Source organism: Zootoca vivipara, chromosome 5, assembly GCF_965207765.1.
Source record: "Zootoca vivipara chromosome 5, rZooViv2.hap1.1, whole genome shotgun sequence".
NCBI classification, from domain to species: domain Eukaryota; kingdom Metazoa; phylum Chordata; class Lepidosauria; order Squamata; family Lacertidae; genus Zootoca; species Zootoca vivipara.
In genome coordinates this window covers 17789984-17815983 of record NC_142588.1, presented here as the reverse complement: position 1 = coordinate 17815983, position 26000 = coordinate 17789984, and the positions used below count along the sequence as shown (strand labels likewise).

Sequence of the window (26000 nt, the reverse complement as noted above, 5' to 3'; positions counted from 1 at the left end):
GGCAGATTTAGGGGAGCAAAACCACTTTGGTCACACTCATTGCAGAGTCTCGGGGGCGCCACAGGGGGACACTGCTACTATGATTTAGAATGGAGTGCAAGAAGTCAGAGGGGTGTCAGATTTTGGTGTCGCACAGGGTGTCGTTGAAATGTGAGACCCCAAGGTTCTCCACTGCTTCCAGTGAAGCCTCGGGCAAACAGCAAAGAAATACACTGGAGAAGAAGTGGCTTTCCTGGCGATGCAGTGTCATAACATTAGTCCTCTGGTAGCAGTGCATGCATGCAACACTCCTGCCAACACATCTGCACAACTTCAACTTCTCCAACTGATGCCTTGCCCCTCCCACTCTTGGTAAGTGGCAGTCACGCTGCTGCTGTTGCTGGGAAGTTAGAATTGTGGCTCTGCCACAGCGGGCATGCTGCTTCAGCACCAGAACTTTTCGAGTGGAATTTGATGCAGAACTGCCGTCTCCATTCCAGCTTCCATTTTTTTCTATAATCCTGCTAGCCAGTCAAGTGATGATCCTCATTTATACAACACTTTCCAGGGGTGCTCAAATGGCTTCGCACCTTTGTGAGAATGAGTTTGTGACCACAGGGAGGTGTGCACCAGGCACTTCCCAGCTCTCTGTCAACGTAGCCCCTATGCTTCTCCAACTCTCGGCACCCTCCCTCTTTCATTTTAGCCTGGCAGCATCCAGGTTTGTGGAATTTGCCTATTTAGATTCTGTAGAAACGATGACACTTCACACATTAAACAGTATCTTTAAAAACGGAAACAAAACAGCCCCCCTACTAGAACGACTGTGAATGTAAAACTAGCAAATTAACCAGAAAGAAGGGAAAGCAATTCATTTAAAGAAAGTTAATTAAAAGGATTCATTCTACTTTGAAATTTCATCATAAGAGCATCACTTACCTTTCTCTGAACCATCTCCCACCCACTAAGGTTATCCATGCCTTTGTGGGTTTTGTTCAGGTTTTCTGCCTTGTCTCACATTATCTTCTCCTACTATTATAATCACACTTTGCTTTTCATTACTTAATTGTCAATTATTTGTCTTCACTACTGTTCTATTCTTTTGAAATCTTGTGAAGTGTAGAATAAATGGATTTTTAAAGCTGATTAAGTTTGATATTCAAATGAACAAAAAATACTGATTTTTTAAAAAGCCTGATGTATTCCTATTCACTACAGCTTCTGATCAGAACACACACAGGGTGTGTGGGTGTGGGTGGGTGTGAAGAGCACTCTATGCTCCGGACCTTAACACAGTGAAATTGATTTTGCTCAGGCTTTCCAATTCATTCGCCCTAGCCAAGCATGGAAAATTGCAACCCAAAATGTATTTGTTGAGAAAGTTATAAGTTACTTTAAATCAGTGACTTACAAAGACACTGAGACTCAATGTTCAATGCTACCATCACCTACTGTAATAAAATAAACCAGGAATTACTGCCTGCATCATTAACATGCAATTATTTGACTGACTTACCATTTATTCTTCTTTATAAAAAGGTGCACCAACACATTAACTTGGGAGGTGTATATATCCCTTTAAGCTTTCACATTAAGCAAAAGGTTGGGCATGCTACTCCTCCAAATGTAAATTTAAAAATCTGCTTTCAGCACCATCTTCCCAGGAAGAGCGTGTGAGGTTCCCTGGGGCCTCATACGACGCCTGCACACTGTACAGGACTCTGCAAATGAAAAGCTGTCTTATGAAACAGAGGAACTCAGAGAGGATAATACCAAAGTGAAACCCTGTTGTAGGATTTACAGTTCATGGCTGGGTAAGGGGAGGGGGCAAGACCTGTTTCTTTCTCTGTCTTCCTTGCCACTGCATTCCGCAATCTGCAGCATTTCTTTTCCCATTGATTTATCCCAAAATGATCACAAGAGAAGAACTGATTTGGGAAGCAGAGGAGAAGAAAGAATATGCCTTGTTTGCCCAATTTGGGAATGGGATGCTGGGTTATATGGGCTTTTGGTCCAATCCCAAAGGGCTCTTCTTGTGTCCTTAGTGTGAGGGCAAAGGGGGGGGGCTAAGAGAAAAACAGTAAATAAAGAAATAATGTACAGAGCAAAGCTCATTTTACTTAATTGCTTGATCTGTAGCACTAAATATGAAGCTATGTATTGATACATAGCATGATAAGCGCATGAGCTCAAGCGTTCCTTAGTCCAAAAAGAGATGGAGCATTGAAGTGCTGAATCTCTCTCACACACACTATTTTTGCGAACAATCTCCTTTGCCCCATCAGTGAAACGTTGGGCAAGTGTAACTAAAAGTTTGCAGGATTGCCCACAGCTAATAAGAATTGCTTCAGGCAGTCTTAAGATCCATGCCAATGTCACATTTGAATAGCAAGTGATTTGCATGTCAGTTTTGCTATGGAGAAGTGTTTGGGTGACACAACTCCGTCTTGGGACAGAGCAAATCCAACATGAATGGAGCAACTGAACCACGGCACTCACACAAACTTTCACACTTGGATAACTAATGTGTCTGAAGGCTCTTGTCTGCAGAGGGGTGATCTAAGAACACGGTGCTGTCTAGCTGGCCCTGGACTTGGAACAGGTACCTGAGAAAGCTACCTTAAAAGTCCTGGATTTCAGTTTTCTAACCAGCAACCTACATTTTGCTCCCAAAACTGTGCAACTACCAGTACATTTCCTACATTCATCTCCTGACAGCACAATCTAGCAGTCAATCTAGAGGAAGTGTGACATCCACAGCCTTCACACCAAGATGACAATATATCAAGTGGTTCAGATGCCCGCCAGGAGCCCAGGCCTCTTTGTTTATTGAGCCGACCATGCCTGCAAGCCCCTATCCTTTGGAGGCATATCCTTAATGCAACAGGGTATCGGTCTGGCCCCCAAGGAATGTGTGTCTTTTAAGGGTTCATTTCCCTCTTTTGCAAACAGTGGTAAATAGTATTTTGTGTGGCACTCTGTGCAATACACTGTACACACACCTTTCTGGTTTTTTTACCTTCATAACTATTTTTGTTTATTGCATTCACTTACTTGGAAAGTTATGGGTGTGGGAGTTTAACTGCCCTCCCTGTGGTTAAACTTGGAGAGCAAGCTTAACTTGCCTATCTCCTTACTTATTTACCTTCTGCTTCATCTGCTGGGGGTCCCCTCATTCTTGCACAGCTGGGATCCCTCACAAGCCTGTTTTACAGCCGCTGGTTTCTCCAGGTTTCTGCTAGGTCAGCTGGAAGTAACAACTATTGTAACAGGGTGACTTTCTTCTTCTTGTTGGCAGACTTAGAAGAGAAAGCAACTTTCTGGGTAGAACAGAGTTTCTATACTAGTTTTCCGTCAGATAGGTTTGCTGTTGCTTACCAGGAAAGAGAGAGGCGAGCCAGCGGGGAGGTCAGTGCAGTGCAAAAGCACCAGCAGAGCCATTCCAATGCTCGCCACTGCGCTTGCACTGCATCAACCTTCCTGCCGCCTTGCCCCTCCCTTTCTCCCTTCTGAAAGCAAAAGAGACCCACCTGCTAGAAGGATAAGAGCAGTGGCTCTGTTCCACCCAATAAACCCAGTTCAAGAAGGATACTGACAAGCTGGAACATGTCCAGAAGAGGGCAACCAAAATGGTCAAAGGCCTGGAAACGATGCCTTATGAGGAACGGCTTAGGGAGCTGCGTATGTTTAGCCTGGAGAAGAGAAGGTTAAGGGGTGATATGATAGCCATGTTCAAATATATAAAAGGATGTCATATAGAGGAGGGAGAAAGGTTGTTTTCTGCTGCTCCAGAGAAGCGGACACGGAGCAATGGATTCAAACTTCAAGAAAGAAGATTCCACCTAAACATTAAGAAGAACTTCCTGACAGTAAGAGCTGTTCGGCAGTGGAATTTGCTACCAAGGAGTGCGGTGGAGTCTCCTTCTTTGGAGGTCTTTAAGCAGAGGCTCAACAAGCATATGTCAAGAATGCTTTGATGGTGTTTCCTACTTGGCAGGGGGCTGGACTGGATGACCCTTGTGGTCTCTTCCAACTCTATGATTCTAAGCTTGCTTGGAAGTATCCCAAGTTAACCACATGCCCCAAGCCTTTATCTTGAGCAAGCTAATATCATGGAAAGGTATCTCCAATAGCCATCCTTAGCATTTATATAGATCTAAATACTCAAACCACTTTACCTATTTCAGTAGCAGTCCTTACAATGGCTCTTTAAGGTGGGCCAGTCGTATCTCCATATTACAATGAAGAGGTAAACCTGAACTGCCTGTACCTTCCAGATGTGAAATGGATTTCCCAGCTCACGCTCTAAAGAATTACACAACATCCATGTTGTTGAAAAGCCTTAAGCTACAAATGAGATTCAAGCTTCCTTGCATTCCACAAGCCAATTCAAAGCAAATTCTTCCTGGATTTCCAGTGCAACTGAGTTAGAGGTCTTGTTTTACCAAATATTTGTACCACTAATTGTTCATTCTCCCCTGGGAGCCAACAGTCCAGGTGGCGAGCCAGTTGTTTTAAATCTAACAAGTAGACTCTATTTTGCTTTTCTTGGTAGCTGTGCGAAAACTAGTTGAAAATCATCACAGCTGCTCTTCTAAAACCAACTGTATGTAACACATTAATGTTAAATGTTGGATGTGTGGGATGCTAAATGAAGACTTCTGCCCAGTGTGTGTGAGAGAGTGAGTGTGAGAGAGAAGGAAATAATATGAGTTTTCACCAAAAATAATAGAAGTTATATGACAGGATGACTTTTTCTTGGAGAGTCCAAGTGGTCAGATGACTTTACTAAACTCAAGGTGGTATGTTTAAGTTTTTTGCATGACCTAGCTAAAGTAAACAATACTGAAATGCTCACAAATAAGTTAATGGTTACATTGTTGAAAACTACTATGAAACAGAAAAATGACACCAAAAGCAGATTTTATTTGGAAATCTGGAATGTCACATAATTGATTAAACTGGTCAGGCTACATGAGGGTACAGCATCTGACAGTCACACCCCCCCCTAAAATTTGGCTTCTTTTCAAACTACTGAACTAGTTAAACTGTCAAGATTTTTGAGGTGTTCTTTTTCTACATTATATTTGAGGTGATTCCCCCCCCCCATATTATATTTTTGCTGTATTTATCTATCTTCTATAGTGTAGTATTTTTTTAACAATTTTTTAAAAAATAAATAAATAAATACAAGTAGCTTTAGAATAGCAAGCTCCTTTCCCAGCTCTGAGTCATTCAAAGAGAGGCAAAATACCAGTTACTACATTTTCAAGACACAACACAAAGTTACTCACAACAACTATACTAGGGGCAGAGAATAGTTGACACTGGAGGCATTACGCTTGCCAGAATTAGGTCAAAAGAGATGCAAAGACTGATACAAAGTTCTGCTGATCAAGCCGAAAGAGGGAGGGAGGGAGGGGGGGAGGGGGGAGGGAGGGGGAGAGCAGGTTCTACTAATCTAGAATTCTGCACTCTACTGATGTCCTTTGCTAAAATTGCTCATATGTAGGTCAGGCATCTTGCCATATGAAACCAATGTTCTCAGTTGTCCACCTTAATCGCAGCTGGACAAATTAGTCACAGACAGCAACCAGGTGATTTTTGCCTTCCCATATATGAGAATGAAACATGTGGAATACTTAGGCTCATTTCTTATGATTAAAATTGGAATCTTTGTTGCATATGTGCATCATGTTCTCAAAAGTGCACTCTCATTGTAAGAAAGCTCTCATTTCACCACCTGAGGCAAAACAGGAAGTTGTCACCTCCCCCCCCCCCGCCAAAGCCAGAGTCTTGCCACTTCCAGGGGCGGAGGGAGGGGGCGGTGGGGGCGGTCCGCACCAGGTGTCATCACTGAGGGGGGTGACATTCAGCATGCCGCCTGTCCGCAACTCCCAAGCCTACCCTCAGCCGTCGGGGGAAGGGGTGGAACTGCGCCACCTTGCCAGGGGCCTTTCCCCCTTCCCTCTTTGTTTTGACAGCTATGGGGAGGCTTGGGAGTCACAGGCAGTGCACTGTTGCCCCCCGCTCCTGGGCTGCGCTCTGGGGGTGGGGGAAAGCCTCCCCAAAGCTGTCCAAAGGAAGAGGGAAGGGAGGAAGGCTGCGGGCAAAGTGGCGCAGCTCCCTCCCCCCCCACCGCCCAGGAAGCAGGCCACCATGGGTGGCTCGCCCCCTGGGATGCGCGCCTCACCCACAGGACACTCGCCCTGCCCCCATGGCCCCGCCCCCGGGTGCACAGCATGTGCGCCGCTCCAGGTGCCAGAGCACCTGGCTCCGCCTCTGGCCGCCTCAATCTCTCCTCTGTGGGCAGGAGGTGCCCACTGAATTCTGGTGTCACTGCGGGCACCTCCCCCCCTACATCACCAGAGAAGTGAGGAGCAGCAGCAATGAGAGCTTAGTAGAGATGGCAGTGGGTGGGCTTGGCAGCAGGCGATAACTGTGGAGATGGTGGACGCAGCGTGGGGGCACACAGCGTGTCTAGCCGCCATGCCCACTCTCTCACCTTTGCCTCCCTTGCAGAAAGCTTTCCTTAATGTTTCACTTGGCTGGCGCGTGAAGCAGACTTTTGAGTATCAGGGGAACATTTGGGGGAAACACCTGGTTTGACACGTGTATCGCAAATGCTGGAAATGTGCCTTGCTGGAAATACAAGAGTGGTTTCACTACTGTTTCCAATTGATGACTTCTGCTAATAAAAAGAGGCTCTGCAAAGCTAGCCCAGCTCACATGCAATCAACTTCCATGCCATCCTCCATTATTTCTACAGATAACAGAGGCGGGATCTGCCACTTCTGGATGTCAGTGAGATCCCGCCGCCTGCGGCAATCGCCTCAGTGTGCCTCACAGTAGCTCTGGGTCTGATTCAGTGTCAGGGCTGTCTTAAGCATATCAGGTGCCCTGGCGCCGTGGTGCGAAGATTGCTCCGGTGCTCCCCCCCGCCCCGTTTCCCACTGCGGCTGTCTGGCAGGCGCAGCACGCAGCGCCGCTGCAGCACGCACAGCCGCACGGTGCCCCCTGGAGGCCCTGCGCCACCCAGCCTTGCCTTAGAGCCGGCCCTGTTCAGTGTTGTGCATCAAGTTGTACATCTTTGTAAAAATCCAGTACAGTCATACCTCAGGTTACAGCCGCTTCAGGTTGCGTCTTTTTGGGTTGCGCTTCGTGCCAAACCCGGAAGTACTGGAACAGGTTACTTCTGGGTTTTGGCGCGCACGCATGCACAAAAAGCGCTAAATTGTGCTTTGCTCATGCACAAAAGCGTCAAATTGCAACCCACGGGTTGCAAACACTGTGGGTTGTGAACGTGCCTCCCGCACGAATCACGTTTGCAACCCGAGCGTCCACTGTATTTGCCTTTTTCAGAGCACTTAGCAGTATCAGCAAAAAGGCAGATTCAAACAACTGCATGTTTGCACCCATATATATTTATTTAAGATCCCAAAACAATATACTTAATGCCACTATCTATTTAGGAAACGTATACCGGTACCTTAACAGCAAGTATGCACCTTTACATACACTTAAAAAATTATGTATATGCATGGCATCCCTATTAAGGAGTACTCTCATATTTTACATGATTTGCAATGCTAATAAGCAAGACCTTTTGCAGGACAGTTTAGACCAACTAGTCTTCACCTCTGGGCACTCAATATGATAGAAAGCCATTTGTTATATTCAGTTGCATTAAGCAGTGCCTAATTTAATTACTTTCAATAAACGTCCAAGGCAGCTGCCAAGTGGAAAAAGCTAAATCTTACAGACATCTACTTCACAGCGCTAGAAATTAGCATTTGTAGAGATCATCTCAAAATTAGGAAGGAGAGGAGGAAGCCTTGCTTAAGTAGGAATTAATCTGTAAAGCATAACCAGAAATACTAACGTACTCCATAACAAATCATAGAGAAAAATCAAGACACTTATTTTATCATAATGTATTAAGAGTTCATAGTGTGATGGTGGAGAAGCCAAATGCTGTTTGCATGGAGTTTGGCAGCATGCCTTGACACAGACATTTGAAAATACTCAGGAGCTAACATCGCTTGAACCTCTGGCTCAAATACCCCCCAGTGGAGGCTCTTGCCATTGGGGCACAAACCTGCCAAGGAGAATCTCAAACGTGGGAAAAGCAGCAGAAACAGCCCCAAAAGCTTAAAACCACTATTTGGGGGGGGGAGGTTTCCCCAGTAAAGCTCAACAACTTTGCAGTTGTCAGGAATTTAAATATGGCAACTCTGTCTTAGAGACATTTCTGTCATCTCCTGTTCTCTGGCCAATCAGCTCTCTGTACCACTCAGACAGTTCCATTCTAAAAACTTTACTAGGACTGTTTGCTAATTGTGCAGGTTCTCGCTCCTTCCTGTAATCACGGCAGTAGGTGGCCTGCTGATGTGGCAGATTCACTAGCATCTGTTCTGAACATGCTCCAAGCTGTTTCCTTGAAGGCCACATCTCCTTTAGGATATTTTAGTAGTTAGGAAATGTTTCAACAGCATTGCACTTTTCGCTTAAGAGTTTTCTAGCTTTGCTAGAGAGAGTGGGGGTGGGTAGCAAACAAGCGAGCCAGCGACATTGTGAGTCTTTTCCTACAATGTATGCATATTTTTTACTTAATTATTTCACATTTGTTTGTTTGTTTGTTTGGATTAGGGAAAGAAATGGTGGGTGGCTTGTATTAACTATTTTCCTGCATTCAGTCACTAAAAGCTGTAGCAGCTGCTGGGTGGGACAAGGCAGGCTGATCTGAATCACATGCAGTTCCAGAGTATTTTCCAGAAAAGGTGCGTGCATCTGCTTCCAACAAGCTCCTCCCCGATCTTAAATTCAAAATACAGTATGGTGAATGGTGGGAATTGCTGCTGGTGTTTTGTGAGTTTGTCAGTGAATTTCTAAAATTTCAGAAATGAAAAGTTTATGTTCCATGCATGTCTGGATGTGCATCGTTCCCCAGACCTGACAAATATTCTCTTTAGTCTTTAGAAGCTGATTATGATTACTCACATGCACTCTGCACATGAACAGAAACTCTTACTTCACATTTTCAGGACTGAACCATGCACTGCAAATATTATCTGCTATGCTCTGATCTGCTTTTATAGTTGTTGGAAGCCACGCAGAGTAGCTGGGGAACCCAGTCAGTTGGGTAGGGTATAAATAAAATAAGACATTATTATTATTATTATTATTATTATTATTATTATTATTATTATTTACTACTAGTAGTAGTAGTAGTGCTAATACTAATACTATTACCAGCAGGCGGGAGGCAGGGGAGTTGAGAGACCTATTGCTACATGCATCCCTACTGGACATACAACTATCTCACAATACAATAAACAGCTCTAGCTTGTATCCATAAGTCACTGCAAATAACAGAAAGTAACCCTTACACTGAGCCGTACAAACAAATCTTAGCCTATGTAGGCTTGTTAACAAATCTGGCCTTAAACATTTGATGCATAGTTGGCAGGTCCTGATTTAAACTTTTCTAAATTGGATGCCGCTTCTTGCGGGTGGACGTTCTTGAAGTAAAATGTGAAATAGGTATTCATGGCCTTGCTCAGGCAAAAAAATGTGCAGGAATTTTGAGAGGCGGCACAGTATATGAATTTCCCTAAGACTGATGTAATTTCTCATGGGCTTTCACACCACATTAGTTGCCTGGGTTGGAGGCCAAAACTTGAAGTTACAAGAGTTTCGGCTGCTGTCAAGAACAGCAGCTCCAACTCTCCTCTCCCCGCCTATATTTGTTGGTGAAAGTGATGTTACATCACTCCTACTGAAAGCAATTTCATGTTGGGCTGTGCTGATAGGATGGGAGCCAAAACAGCACCACTGAGAAGCACAAAGGAGGTTAGCAGTGTGCTCAGAGGAACCCTTAAAAACTTCAGGAAGCAAAAGCTCCCCAAACAGACCAATGGGGACTGAGCATGCTCAGTGGCCAACGACGATTGTATGACAGTTGGAGGGGAAAAATTGGCAAGCAGGAAAGAAAATGGGATATCCTGGAGAAGGGCCTGGCTGGCTGGCACTCTAATCAAGAACCTTTGTTTTGCAGCACAAGTCCTACTAGGACTTTGTATGAATTCAAAACACTATGCAACAAGCTTTCTCTCCCCAAACACTCTCTCTTTCATTGGATGCCGCTTGGATGCCCAAACTTACCGTGGGGTAACATCCCATCAGCCATTAGAATCTACATATAAAACCTCATTATATACCAAATAAATAAATTAACCTTCAGTCATTTTGTATTACTTGGTGTTACCAAAGACGAGAGGAAAAGGAGAGGCAGAGCTGCAGTTGTCAGTAGCAACGAGACGCAGCATCTCCCAAGATGTCTGGTTTCAGCTAGGGATGAAGGAGAATTTTGGTTCGGTTCACATCCAAAAGCACATCTCCCCATTTTGCACTCTCCAAAGCAATAAGGAAACTAAAATACAGATACCCTTCTAAATTCAAACTTTACTGAATTGTATGGTGCAGCTCACCAAGCAAAACATGTATACAAAAATGTATATATTAGGGGAAAGTGTTCATAAATATGCAAACATACAAATATGCATTATATTAGGGGAAGCTGTGTACTAATTATCTGTACTGGGAGAAGAATATATATAGGGGGAAAATGCACACTACAATGCTATCCGTATTTTTGTGATGATTTAAACAAAACACACAAACTGCAGCAGAAACGTGGTGAAGTGCACTGGAAAAATGAGGAACAGAGAAGCCGAAATAGACAGATTTGTTCATGTCTAGTTCCAGCCTTACATGATATTTATATTTCACAATAGCTGAAGGCTGGACTTCTTTACAATATACCTCTCTTCAAAGCGGAATGGGAAGACTTTGTTCAAGTGTTTTCACATAAAAGCTGCACAGTCTTGCCTGTTTAATTAAGCATCTCAGCAGGCGAGATCAAGTTATCAGCATAACGTGAAGTTCCCAGCTTCGTCTTGAATCCCCCAAACACATGCATGGGCGCGATAAGCCAAGTAGATGTTTCCAAGAGGTTTATATGTATATATATTTGTGTGGTCAGTAAACATGTGGGGAGGGGAATCACAGCAGTTCCCCATATGCTCAACTTGCATGCTTTCAAAGAACTGTCCAGGTGTAGGCTCTGACTGTCACTGGTTGAGCCCAGCTGGTGGCTTGGAATGTTTCGGTCGCTCAGGAAGCAAAGACATTTGCAATCCATTTTCTGTGAGGGAAGGGAGGGTTTTCAGTTTGGCTGGGATTGAACGCTCACAAAGAGACAGGTGAGAAACAAGGAGATCCCAAGAGATAAGGCTGCCCAAGCATCAGAGAAGCACAGAGACAGGATGGCTGGTGGAAGGGTGGAGCAGGCAATGGGCTGGAAAAGTGAAATCTGAAGGAGAGGTATGCGGAGAATGAGGTTTAAGGAAAAGATTGCTTTAGTGCACTGCTATCATTGTGCCTGGTTTGGAAGCTGCAGCAGTGCAAAACACAGCTGCTAGGTTGCTCAGAGAGCCTCCCAAGCTTTGCACACATTATACTGGGGTTGAAAGATTTGAACCGGTATCAGTTACCGCACCAAGTTCAAGGTTCTCTTGACACTGAAAGCCTTCAATGACTTGGGACCAGGATACCAAGCAGACTACCTCTTCCAGTGCAGACCAAGCCCAGCCTTAAAATCTTCTGAGGAAAACCCAGTGTATTTCAGAGAGGAAAATAAGGAATCAGACTCTGTTGGTGGGAGCATCCACCATTTGGAACGGTTTCCCCACCGCAGGTAGTTTAAGAGGCAGAGGCAATAGCCAGCATTAAACACCTCTTAAAAACACTACATGTTTACCCAAGCTTTCCTGAACATTCCTAGTACATTAACTTTCTTAAACTGTGCAATGCCCATTTATACCTATGGTGTAGAGTTTTATACTGTTTTTATTTAGCTTTTAAAATGTTTTATGAGAGTGTTGGTGCTGTATTCTTACATGAAGTTATATCAATTTTATGAAAACCACTTAAGAGATTTCTTTGGATTTTTGAATGGTATATAAGATTGAATAAATAAGGGACAGCAGAGCTGCTTTTGGGGATGAAAGTTGCCATTTCAGGGAGGGTGACGCTTCCACTGAAAGGCACGATACCCCTCATGAAATATTGTACAGATCAAAGGCAAAGTAGGGCTTTGTGGGGATTTCAAAGCACTTAAGATAGGCGAGTTTATATATGTGTGGGGTGGAGTGGGAGTGGAAAGCAGAGCAAAACAACAGTGGTAAATATATACTGTTTTATACTTTTTACATTTTTCTTTCTTTCTGAAGCCAAAGCTGGTGTATGTGGTCTCCCCACATTTATCCTAAAAAACAGCCCTGTGGTGTAGGTCAGGCTGACAGGTAGTGACTGACTCCATGTCACCAAGTATGGGAAAGCAGAAGGTGGTGTAGATTTGCTGGTCCGCCTCAGGCAGCAAAATGGCATGGGCTAGCGCTGGGTGAAGTTGACACTTGTGGTTCTCATGATTTAGTTGCCATAGCAACTCTATTAACAAACTGCAGCTTACGTCACTGGAGATAACACTGCTTGGGTTGCTGAAATATTCTAAGAGACCTTTTATTAGCAAAGTTCAGCGTTTCTGCCACATTAGTTTAATGCATTTGTATACAGATGCTTCCACGTAGAAATACAGAAATGCAGCATTCCTCTCTTTTTTACATTTAAATTTTATAGTTAATTTTAATTATTGGCAAGTCTTCCTAGAAGATGGTTCATTTAGGAATCATTCTCCTTCCAATGTAGTGATCAGAGTTTGCATTTCAACTTGTGCAAAAGAAGATGTCATTGAGTTGCTTTCATTTTTAAAAAAATCCTTTTTATTTTATTTTACCAATACAAAGTTATAAAAACCAAATGTATATCCATATACAGAGATTTCTCCGAATCTCAAGACTTCTCCCTACCCCCTCCATGGAGTCCCATTTTAAACATTTAAAACTGCATCTTCTTCCGACCTCTAACTTTTATATCAGTTCATATTGTCCATGATAATTGTTACGCTCTAAGTGAAATCAAAATCCTGCCATTGCTTCCATCTGCTTACAGTGGTCTCTCAGATAACTTATAATTTTTTCCCATTCTTTTGTAGTTTTGGTTCCTGGGTTTTCCAGTCAGCTTTGCCATTTTGGCATAGTACATCAGCTTGGTTTGCCATTCCTCTCTTGTAGGGGCTTTGTCTTCTTTCCATCTCTGGGCTAGTAGCATCCGGGCGGCAGATGTTCCGTACATAAGAAGTCTTTTCTGGTCCTTTGGGATATTGACTTGCTTTCAAATGGGTCCCATTTAAGAGAGTTGCTCTGAATCTGATTTGGACTGTGACCAAATTAATTCATCTAATTGTGTCATCAGAGCACAGTAAGGTCCTCGAGGCCTCTTACCACAAAACCATTTTATTCCCATGTCCCTTTCTACTTCTTGGTTGAAGCAGCCTCAAGATGGACCTTGGCACAGCACTGTCCAGTTTATCTGAAACCACAAGAACTGTTCCCATGATCCCTAATACCCTGGACACAACTGCACATTGCATATCTTCCAAGCGCCCTGGGAAAAAATGGGACATCTTGTTTTTTCTTGTGAGATCTCGGCGGCCATTTTGGGTGGGCAGTGTCAGAAGGGTGGTGGTGTGGCACCATTCCGCTATCTGAGCTGCTCCTGTTTTTATGGCAAACTGTAATGAAGTCATTAGATATCGCAATATAATTTTCATGCAATTGAGGAACAGGCTGGTCACAAAGGGTATCTTGGTCAAGCAGAGCATGCTCTTAGTAGTGTACAACTGTGTCTTCATCAGGAAAGGACACTTTCCCAGGAAATATAATTTTAAGTAATCCATTTACCAGGGAACTTGCCTCTTTAATTAATGCTGAATAAAGTCATCTGCTTGCTTTAGATAAAACAAAGGTTTCAATGATCAGTTAGGCATGCACTTAAATGATTGTTTATATTTGGTGGGAATCACTATGCCTTCTCCTAATATTTCATGTTGGACTACCCTCTAGTGCAGTGTTTCTCAACCTTTTTTGGGCCACGGCACACTTGTTCCGTGAAAAAAAACACGAGGCACACCACCATTAAAAAAGTTAAAAAAATTTAACTCTGTGCCGCCCTATATTATAATTATGACTGTAAGAAACGCTTGCCGAATATTGCTTTCTGGTGGGTCAGTGTTGTGTATTGGCGGCCGCCAGGCTCGTTTGCACTGAGCTTTGGGAAAGAGGAGGAGAAATATTGCTTTCCGGCGGGTCAGCGCTGTTTATTGGCGGCCGCCAGGCACGTGACAATGCAAATCGCCCTTCTCGTCGCCGCACGTCGCGGCACACCAGCCAGCGTCTCGTGTGCCGCGGAACAGTGGTTGAGAAACGCTGCTCTAGTGAGAGACCTAGCTTGAAGTACTGTAGCTTTCTCTGATTCCTTATACAACAATGTTGCATTCCTTGCTAAGAGCAAAAACCAAAATAAACACATAGTCTCAGGGCATGTGCAGAGTTCTAGCTGAGGCAAACTTCTCTGTAACAACAAAGCCCACTATGTTCAATGAGGCTTACACCCAGGTCTGCCCCTATGGAATGGCATCTAAGCCAAGAGAGTAAATGTGACTATTCTAGAAGAAAGGTAACAGGGTGATTCTTATTTTCTTCTTCACATGATCACATACATTGTCACATTTTAGCTACTAGCAATCTTAATAATGTGCTGAGGAAACTGGAACTTTCATTCATCTCCCTCCCCGCCTCGCAAAATGTCCAGGTGGTGACTTACACTGCCTTCAGTCTAAACTAGGCATCCCCAAACTTCGGCCCTCCAGATGTTTTGTACTACATTTCCCATCTTCCCCAACCACTGGTCCTGTTAGCTAAGGATCATGGGAGTTGTAGGCCAAAACATCTGGAGGGCTGCAGTTTGGGGATGCCTGGTCTAAACAATCACACCAAGGTAAGAAACTAAATTAAACAAACAGGTTTTCTGATGTTCAGTCCCACCACACATCCAAAAGAGAGACTCCTCATTTTTCCCCCCCTTAGGAGCCCTTCTCTCTCTTCCTAGATATTTAGACAGTGCTCAGACAGTGAGAAAGTACAAGATCATCCCCTGGGGGGTGGTTTAGCTGCAGGCAGCTCCCGCCACACTGATTATACAGAGTCAGTCACAATGTCACTATCACACTGAGCGTCTAAAACATTTGGCAAGGTAATTGTGACAAGGTATTGTATCAGTCTTCCACAGGAAAGGGTTGTACAGCTGGGTGCCCCCTACAGAAAAGGGCTGTTGGGAGTTTAGGGGAGGCCATCGCTGCCACATAGCTGCAACAAAAGGCAGCAACTGTGGCACACATGTGCTTAAAAAGCAAGTGCAGTGTTTTCCATAAAAACTTCCTTCCTGGGTTACAGTATGGACTCAGCTGGATTGGTAAAGAAAAAGTGTTTCATATGCGTTGTATACAGTGGTACCTCGGTTTATGAACACAATTGGTTCCGGAAGTCTGTTCATAAACTGAAGCGTTCATAAACTGAAGCGAACTTTCCCATTGAAAGTAATGGAAAGTGGATTAATCCGTTCCAGAGGGTCTGCGGAGTAACCGTTCATAAACTGAAGCGAACTTTCCCATTGAAAGTAATGGAAAGTGGATTAATCTGTTCCAGGCGGGTCCGCGGAGTACTTAAACTGAAGCGTTCATAAACTGAAACATGGGTGTAATTGGTTCCGGAAGTCTGTTCATAAACTGAAGCGTTCATAAACTGAAGCGAACTTTCCCATTAAAAGTAATGGAAAGTGAATTAATCCGTTCCAGATGGGTCCGCGGCGTTCATAAACCGAAAATTCATAAACCGAGGTGTTCATAAACCGAGGTTCCACTGTATGTGATGTAACACTGACATCAGATGGAGTTGTGGAGTCCCATCTTTCCCTACTGGATTTCCCTGTATGAGTCTGCAACGCGTTTAACTGAATTGCTTCTTTGACGCATCTAGATCCAGCCCAAGGTCTATTTGGGGATGAGGAACCTTTTGGGTAAGGCTTTTTTTCAGCTGGAACTCACAGGTAGGCGCCATTGCCATTCTAAGAGAACAAGGGAGGTGTTCATGGTGAGTTCCAGCACCTCTTTTTCTAGAAAAATAGCGCTGCTTTTGGGGCTGAGGATCACATTAACCAAGTGGAAACTTATTGGGGGCTGGATTCCCATAGCAGGTGGGGCCTGATCGGCACACAATCATATGCTCTAGTCTTCGCACACACAGTAATAGATACAGTATTTCCTATGGAAATAGAAGGCTGTATTTAATTCTCCACAACTCAAGATTCACTTTCCATTTTCTCCATAGACTTTTTTATTTTTTTTACAAAGTTTGTTTTTTTAAAAAATCCCCTATCACCCTTTTTCTGTCCTGACTAAGGATGTGGTTCTATATACTGTATCTGTTCATTCATTGACACTTCATTGGAACCTTGTCCATAACAGTTTGAAGTTCTTTTCTTTGTGAACTGCTTCATTCTGGTTCACTATTGATCTGAATACTCACATAGTTTAAAGCAGTGTTTCCCAAACTAGGGTCTCCAGCTGTTTTTGGACTACAACTCCCAGCATCCCTACCTAGCAGGACCAGTGGTCAGAGATGATGGGAACTGTAGTGCAAAAACAGCTGGAGATCCAAGTTTGGGGAAATACTGATTTCAAGTATTCATGACATTTTAACTTGGCTTGTTCTAGGTATGCAGAACACATGTTCTCGTGCTAGCAGGTGGTTTTACAGTATACAACAGTTGTTCCAAAATGTTGTGTGGCCTCAAGCTCAGTGGAGGGACCAATTACCCAAATGAAATGAGAAATAACACACAGATTGTTTGCTCTTCCCATAAAGTCACAGCTTGCAGTACCTTGCAGCCTAATCCAAAAGCCATTTACTAAAAAACAAATGCCAGCAAGTGCAGTGGCATCTACAACTCAGATCTATGCATGTTCATGCAGAACTAGGTCCTACATTTCTAGAATCTAAGTCCATTTTGTTTATTATGTTGAACTCCTATGCATAGAACTAATAAACCAACTACAGATAAGAGTTCCTGCCGAATCCCTACCCTCCAACATTTCTCCAATGAAAATAGGGATGTCCTATTCCATAATAATAATAATAATAATAATAATAATAATAATAATAATAATAATAATTTTATTCTTTATACCCCACCCATCTGGCAGGGCTGCCCCAGCCACTCTGGGTGGCTTCCAACATATATAAAAACTTGATGAAACATTTAAAAACTTCCCTATACAGGGCTGCTTTCAAGTGTCTTCTGAAGGTTGTCTCAATACTTATCTTCTTGGCTCCATAACTCCATACTCTCCAACATTCCTCCGATGAAAATAGGGATGCCCAGTGCTATTTTTCTTAAAAAAATGTTTAGAGGTACTCTCATTTTCCTACTCATATTGAAACACTGTCCCTCAATGAGGCCAAACTTAGATTCACAAAATGTTTAGGGGTATGCATTCCCCTGCTTCCCCCCAGAAAAAAAGGCACTGGGGACATCCTAAGGAAAAGCGGGACATTCCAGGATCGAATTAGAAACCAGGACAGCTTCTGTAAATCCAGGACTGTCCCTGAAAAATAGGGACAACTGGAGAGTCTGTGAATAATCACCTGTCTTGAAACGTGAGCCAATTCTTTCCAACATACATGGCACCACCCATGCAAGCATCTACCTCCTGAAGACTCAAACCACTGGTCCATCCAGTCAAGTATTGCCTACTTAGGTTTCTCAGGGGTTCAGAAAAGTTCTTTTTTAGCCCCGCTATCTTAAATTGTATTAACAATTCCAGGCTGCTCAGGTTTGAGTCATGAATCGTGATGCTGATGATAGTCACTAGGATCCTTTTTTAAAGTGGAAATGTAAAGGATGGAACCCCAGTCACTAAGAATGCGGATAATGTGATCTCCCACTGAGCTCTGACTCACTCCTTTACATGCCCACCTTCTACCTGACCTACTAAACCAGTGTGCCAGCAACACAAGCCCTATTCAAATTAGTCTAGATGCTTAAAGGAACCACCATCTTTCATCCCTCTGTTTTCAGCTGCACACACAAACACAAAAGCCATTCCCCTTTCTTTCTTGCCGTGGCTTTCCAAAAAAATCCTGTGCAAATTGCAGCCCATCTGTCTGTGTGCCTTTTCTCTAGCTTAGCCTTGTTCTAACATCCATACTGCAATGGCACTGAACCATTTTTTAAAAATAAGATAATAGCAACGCCTGGTCCTGGTATGAGCTGCACAGTGAGAGATGCATCTAAAAACTAGGCTTTAAAAAGGAGCATTGAAATTTGGGTTTCCCCACCTGCTGGTGGCCCGTTGCTCAATTAAATAGGGTATTATCTTTGAATATTGCGAGCAGGTTTTGCTTTGTTCCTAGTTCATAATTCTTCCAAACTATGCCTAAAGGGTCAAACATTTGGTTCCTGGTGATTCTTTCTCCTTGGCAGGCCAAATACCAATTGTTGATGGTTCTCTTGCTGGGTCATGCTGTGCAGCTGAACAGAATGGTGCTGTCTCAGCAAGTAGTATTCGTGTTTTAATGGTTTAACTTTTAAAAATGGTCCTTTGCTTCCACGGGCAAGCATTCACTGTAGACATGTCAGATTCATAATGGACTGTTTCTATTTGTTTAGAATATTTTACATACCACTTTGAACTGTTCCAAAAATGGCTTACATATTAAAAATAATAGCCTAACAATAGAAAAAGCAATGAGATTTGTTACACTTGCCTGTATTCTGAATGGCAATTACCCTCAAATATTGGTGGGATTAAGAGAAGGGTAGCTAAATTCCTATCTTCACTGTAAAAGGATTGGATTATTATGTTAAGGATGGAGAAGAAATTTGTACGGTCCATATTCTAAACCTACCTAATTTGCTGGTTCTGGATTTATATGCAGATCAGAATACACCTGTCAATTGGACGGCACACTTCTACAAATTCTGTTTTACAGGTTTAGTTTTAAAATGCACAAAATGTGCTGTTTTAGGGGGAAGCACACTGGGAAATATGGTAAAATGGGAACTATGGTATTTGCATATGAAAGTTTCGTTTGCTTTGAAAAATCCACAAAAACCAGGATGTATTGAGCATATGCAAAACTGATAAAGAACAGGAATGGGCTGGTCCATCCATCCCTACATTTTGCACAGGAATCAGCAATAACTAGATTCCTCAAGCATCCCAAGGTGGGAAGAGAATGGGCTGAAACATTTGGCGATGCCACTTTCAAACTTTCCAGATCGCAGTTGCACATCATGTGTAGAGTTAGATTGTGCATTGTGTTCCCTACTTAAAATCACATTGTTTCTAAGCAGCATAAAATAGGTCTCATTGTTGCCGGTGACATGTGCAATTGACTTAATTACCTTTATTCCCAACAGACAATGTATTATGTTGGCTTGTTTTGGTCTTAGGTAGATATGACACAGGCAAGAATAAATACGGACATGCTTTGGTAGAGAGAAAAGGGAATATATCTAGGTTTGTGTTAACCATTACCTCCCCCACTCCCTTCCCTTGCTTTAAGTGAAAGCCTGGTCAAGGATTTCTGCTTACATAACGGGGCTTCCCCCCCTCTCCTCCACTATGTCCCCCCCAAAATCAGCTTGGAGGGGGATGTCAGGAGAACCCTCAGAACAGCACATGGAGGAGAGGGGTCAAGGGCGTACCCACCATGCGGCAAGTTAGGGCAGCTGCCCTACTCTAGAAGCAGGGCTGGTGGGCAGAGGCGGAGCACAGCCCGGCGGAGCGCGAGTTCGCCATTCCCGCCGCACCGCGCCGCACCCTCCCTCCAGCTCCCCGGCGCGCCCTCAGGCAAGGCCAAGCGCGGCGGGGAACCAGGGAGCGCGGCGCGGTGGGCGGGAACGCCGAACTCGCGCTCCGCTGGGCTGAGCTCCGCCTCCGCCCACCAGCCCTGCTGCTAGGGAGGGGCACAGCCCGGCGGAGCGCGAGTTCGCCGTTCCCGCCCGCCGCGCTGCGCCCTCCCTCCAGCTCCCCGTCGCGCCCTCTGGCAAGGCCAAGCGCGGCGGGGAACCAGAGAGCGCGGCGCGGCGGGCAGGAACGCTGAACTCGCGCTCCGCTGGGCTGGGCTCCGCCTCCGCCCACCAGCCCTGCTTCTAGGGAGGGGCACAGCCCGGTGGAGCGCGAGTTCGCTGTTCCCGCCCACTTTGTGGCCCCTCCCCTTCCGTGCCTTGGCCCCTCCCCTTGCCCCCCCTAGTTTTGATCCTGGGTACGCCCATGAGAGGGGTGATCATTCTATCTGGCAAGCAGATGGAATGACCAGAAGGGCGCCATATTGAATTCCACCCTGTACTTTTAAAGCTCATTCCCCACCTCAAAGAGTTCTGATTGCTGTTGTTTACCCCTCAATGAGTTATAATTCCCAACAATCCCTAACAAACTATGGTGTCCAGAAGCTTTTAAGAGGGAAAGTGTGTTTTGAATGTGCTTTAAAGATATAGCGCAGCCAAAGGATTAGGGAATCCTTGGTTAAAATTCTTGTTTGGTAGCAAGACTCACTGGGTCAGTCACTATCCTCAAGACAATAACCGGGGAGTGGGGAGGCATTGAAGGGGGGGGAAGGTAGTAAAACCTCAGCGTCATGGGTTCAAGCCCCACATTAGGCAAAAGATTCCAGCAATGCTGGACTAGATGATCCTCATGGCCCCTTCCAACTCTATGATTCTATTATTTCTAATCCTGAGCTCCTTGGAGAAAGGGTAGCATAAATAAATTGGCTCCCAGTACGTTTCCGAGCACAATTCAAAGTGTTGGTGCTGACCTTTAAAGCCCTAAACAGCCTCGGTCCAGTATACCTGAAGGAGCATCTCCACCCCCATCGTTCTGCCTGGTCACTGAGGTCCAGCGACGAGGGCCTTCTGGTGGTTCCCTCGCTACGAGAAGCCAAGTTACAGGGAACCAGGCAGAGGGCCTTCTCGGTAGTGGCACCCACCCTGTGGAATGCCCTCCCACCAGAGGTGAAAGAGAACAATTACGAGACCTTTAGAAGGCATCTCAAGGCAGCCCTGTTTAGGGAAGCTTTTAATGTAATGTTTGATGGATTTCTGTATTTTAATATTTTGTTGGAAGCCACCCAGAGTGGCTGGGGGAACCCGACCAGATGGGCGGGGTATAAATAATAATATATTATTATTATTATTATTATTATTATTATTATTATTATTATTATTATTATTATTATTAAGCACTGGTATGATTAGGCAAATAGCTTCTACAAGAAAGTTGTTTTGCAAGAGAATGCCGTATTATATCTCAGATATAAATAAATAAATAAATAAATATTCAAGGCAGTATTATTGTGCAAAGGAAGATGCTTGAATTGATATAGCTCTGGAGACTGACTTCTTTCACTGTAACTAGAATTTTGTACAACATGAACAGAAGGAACACAATCCGCCTCCTATGCTCTTACTGCCAAATTCTATCTACACGGTAACACTAGGGTAAAGGGAAGAGCTGTTCAGTCCCCACACCCAATTCATTCCTTTAACAATGGGAGCTAGATTGTCAACATGGGCACCAACTGTGTGGCATGGACAGCTGCCCACTAGAAACTTGCCAAAAACCATCAAACCATTGAACACACAACATGCTAAACAGCTGTCAGGTGAAAACAAATTGCTTTTCCAAGTAGAGGTAAAACAAAATTTAAAAAATCCTAAGTAATTACTAACCTCATGAGCTATTCTGCCCCTTTTCATTATTTAAACAGAGAAAGCCACTGGGATCCTCTCTCTCTCTCTCTCTCTCTCTCTCTCTCTCTCTGTGTGTGTGTGTGTGTGTGTGTGTGTTAAATCACACCTCCACTTTAAATCATAAATATGGCAAGATTTCAAGGTGTAGGCAAACAGAAATGCAAATCCTTTCCAGCAACTTTCATGAAAATATCTGCCTTCCTATACTGGTATCACATCTAGCACTTTTCATGGAAAGACAACGAAAAAAATCATTGTGCCTTATGCACAGAGTTGGACAAATTGTACATCATGTTCCCTATTCAAATAACAATTTCCCTATGGCTCGCAATCCTGGCGAGTAAGACCCACAGTGAGACTTACTTCCAAGTCAAGATGGGTGATATATTAATCCATTTCTTACCTGTGTTTCTTTTCCATCCATTCTGTCCCGTTTCTGTATTTATCTGCAAAAAAAAACACCAGAAAAGTATCATATTAAAATGTGCATTTTGTAAATACCGGTATATTATCACTCAAAACAGTATTTCTTAACATATTTTTATATGTTTAAGCTGCTGAGTGTGAAAACTGTTGAATAATTAAGTTCTGATTTGCACATTAGTCCAAGAGGGGAAGATCAGGCCGGTTTGCACCAGAAATCGCCAATATTGAATTCCTCACACAGAGTAAACATGCATACTGTAAATCATATAATGCAATACTCAATCATTGTGTGGATCGCATATTGAAGCAGTTGCATCTCCCCCCCCCCCCCGATCTAATAAGAGGCCTTATTCAATCACTTGTTGAGATGCACATGGAGAATATCCTTGGAAATATCCTTGGAAATAGTGAAATTGTTATGCAGCCAATGAGATTGTACCACGCAAAGGACAATTCCTTTGCTTTGCATTGACAATATCACACCTCATCCCTATAACAGTGGAGACTTATTTGAAGAGGAAGGGGGTTGTATAGTTACAATCCAGTATACAGTAGTACCTCGGTTTATGAACACAATTGGTTCCGGAAGTCTGTTCATAAACTAAAGCGTTCATAAACTAAAGCGAACTTTCCCATTGAAAGTAATGGAAAGTGGATTAATCCGTTCCAGACGGTCCGCGGAGTACTTAAACTAAAGCATTCATAAACTAAAGCAAACTTTCCCATTGAAAGTAATGGAAAGTAGATTAATCCGTTCCAGACGGGTCCGCGGAGTACTCAACCTGAAGCATACTTAACCCGAAGCATGGGTGTATTTGGTTCCGGAAGTCTGTTCATAAACTGAAGCGTTCATAAACTGAAGTGAACTATCCCATTGAAAGTAATGGAAAGTGAATTAATCCATTCCAGATGGGTCCGCTGCGTTCGTAAACCGGAAATTTGTAAACCGAGGTGTTCATAAACCGAGGTTCCACTGTAGTTACAATCTAGGCTGCGAACATAAGTGAATAGTGACAAAAGTAGCAAGCACTCAGAGGCTCATGGGACATTTTGCCTCCCTAAGCACCCTATTGCATGGAACTTGTTCTCTACTGAATGGTTAACAGCTAAGCCTCTCTTGTGTAAAAAACACTATGTGAACATTTGTTGTAGTTATTTTTAAATCTCATAATAAAATCAGACACACAAGGCCACTCGAGGAATAAACTCATGTAGACTCTCATCTTTCTGAAGCGGCATGCCTGCTTCTTGCAAAAAAAAAATCCCCTATATCACCAAAAAGAAAAAGTCAAAGAACTAGAAATGGGGTGAGGACAGTTACGGAGCAATCATTTCCCCTTTATCTAGAGACCATTAGCTATTTTCTGTTCTGTTTCCTTTCTCTTGGTCTTGTGCAGACTGTGCGCTCAATGCAAACCATGGATCACAGTCCCCCCCCCCGTTTAAAAATATCTCCATTTGGCAAGTAGTATTAATCACTTTCTCCCTTGTGCTTTGTGTTAGGAAAGAGCATTCTCTGTCCTTGCCACGTCTCCTTTTCAAGTTTGTGTTGCCAGATTCTAAGTTTCCAGCCTTTTTCTCCAGTTCAGTATAGTTTATATATGCCTTTTCCACAGTAATGCTGTGCCCAAAGTGGTCCACAGGAAACGTTCAAAACATTGCGTTTGAAAAGACAACTTGCATAGCATAAATTCAGTAGTTACAAGAAAATAATCTGAACTAACAAGTACAGAGTCACATCAAAATCAACAGACCAAAAATCAACACATAAAAATGCCAGGGAGCTGCATTCCTAGCTCTAGCCTTGCTGCACCCCAAGAGGCCATAGTCATCCAAATACAATTCGGTGGGGGAAGAGAGTCTTTTTCACTCTTATCTCTCCCATAGCGGAGTCTGGCACCAGCAAAAGGAAAGTGCTGGATTTAGGGTGGTGTGAGCAGTTCCCCCGAGCCAAAAGTCCACAAAATTGAGAAGATCCATAATTGAGAAGATCTATTTGGGGACACAAAGGTTTGGGCTCACAGAGGGTGCCATATTATGAAAGATTACCAAAGTCTGCCCCTGGTGGAGGGCATTGGCAGCACATCCTCTTTCCCATTACAGTAGAACCTCGATTTATGAACACCTCGGTTTACGAATTTTCGGTTTACGAACGCCGCGGACCCATCTGGAACGGATTAATTCACTTTCCATTACTTTCAATGGGAAAGTTCACTTCAGTTTATGAACGCTTCAGTTCATGAACAGACCTCCGGAACCAATTACACCCATGTTTCGGGTTAAGCACGCTTCAGGTTGAGTACTCCGCGGACGTATCTGGAACGGATTAATCCACTTTCCATTACTTTCAATGGGAAAGTTCGCTTCAGTTTATGAACGCTTCAGTTTATGAACAGACTTCCGGAACCAATTGTGTTCATAAACCGAGGTACCACTGTACTTTCTGGCAAGGGATTTTTTTTGCTTGGATTGAGAGGTTTGCCTGCTTTGCTTCTTTCCTGCTTCCCAACTACTGCTGCTCATCTGCATCCTAGCACAAGATGTTGCACAGAACAAGTCTCTGCCCTGTCCTCCCAGGTACCATTTTCTGCCCCCAGACAGCATCACCTTTCAACTTTATGCCCCACTTCCAGTCCCTTGGTCTGGCCACAATAGTCAACTACTGTGTATACAATTTCAGGTTTTCTTCACTAAAGCAAAGACCATGTAGGAACTGCAAAAAAAGCCTATTCTCATTCTTTTAAATGTTAAAATATAAAACAGGCATCCCCAACCTGCAGGCCTCCAGATGTTTTGGACTACAACTCCCATGATCCCTAGCTAACAGGACCAGTGGTCAGGGATGATGGGAATTGTAGTCCAAAACATCTGGAGGGCCTGGGGAAGCCTGCTATAAAACATCAGTTCAGAATTTAAGTAATCATAAGAGAGCACATGAGAGTTCAAGAATAGGAAACCCATGCCTTCCTGAATGAGCAAATATATTGAGGAATAAGTTCACACTATTCCTGTCAAACCTTCACCATTCTTACTTGAAAGGCAATATAGTATGAGAAGGCATCAGGAATACTTTTCATCTTTCAAAAGTAATATCTATAACTTTCCTGTTTACACCCAGACCCTCCAGCCTGGTGCTCTGCTGCTGCTTTGAACTACAACTTCCATCATTTCCTGATCACCGGCTGTAGTGGCTCAGGCACATGGGAACTGTAGTCCAAAAGATAATATTTGTGGGGGTGCCCCCCAGTTGATGGGCATTGCCATTCAAATGCTGTGCATGTGTTGCATCATGTGACCAATTTTGAAGGGCAGGGCTTACCTGCCCGTCCCCCAATATTTTATTCAAGTTGGCACCGCTGGACCAGAACATCTGGAGGGCACCAACCTTGAGAAACTTGGAGTCAAAGAAGTGTATTTACCTTTCCTTCTCCATGCACTAATCTAATTATTCTTTTTCTCATGAAAACATCTCCCTATAAATCACAGACTGTGGAAACTAAATGGCATTACTTTCTTGGCCAAAATGATTTATTACAGTCAGCTGCCACTATTAAAAACAAGCCACCCATAACTGTTTTGAAATTTGCTTTCAAAAGTTCCCCCCACATTTTATTTTTCATCTAAGCCTTTTCTCGGCTCTGTAAAGGTAAAGGGGCCCCTGACCATCAGGTCCAGTCGTGTCCGACTCTGGGGTTGCGGACTCATCTCGCTCTATAGGCCGAGGGAGCCAGTGTTTGTCCGCAGACAATGTGGCCAGCATGACAAAGCTGCTTCTGGCAAACCAGAGCAGCGCATGGAAACGCTGTTTACCTTCCCGCCGG

At 43.7% G+C, this 26000-nt stretch overlaps 1 protein-coding gene across 1 annotated transcript in view; it reads right to left on the bottom strand.

Moving 5' to 3' along the window:
- LOC118096596 (phospholipase A2 inhibitor alpha-like protein) overlaps nt 1–26000 on the bottom strand; it is a 248253-nt gene that overhangs the window by 136889 nt on the left and 85364 nt on the right. The window contains exon 3 of the mRNA XM_088670140.1: nt 22157–22199. The gene's annotated coding sequence lies outside the window, so the exon portion shown is untranslated. The remainder of the gene's footprint in view (nt 1–22156; nt 22200–26000) is intronic.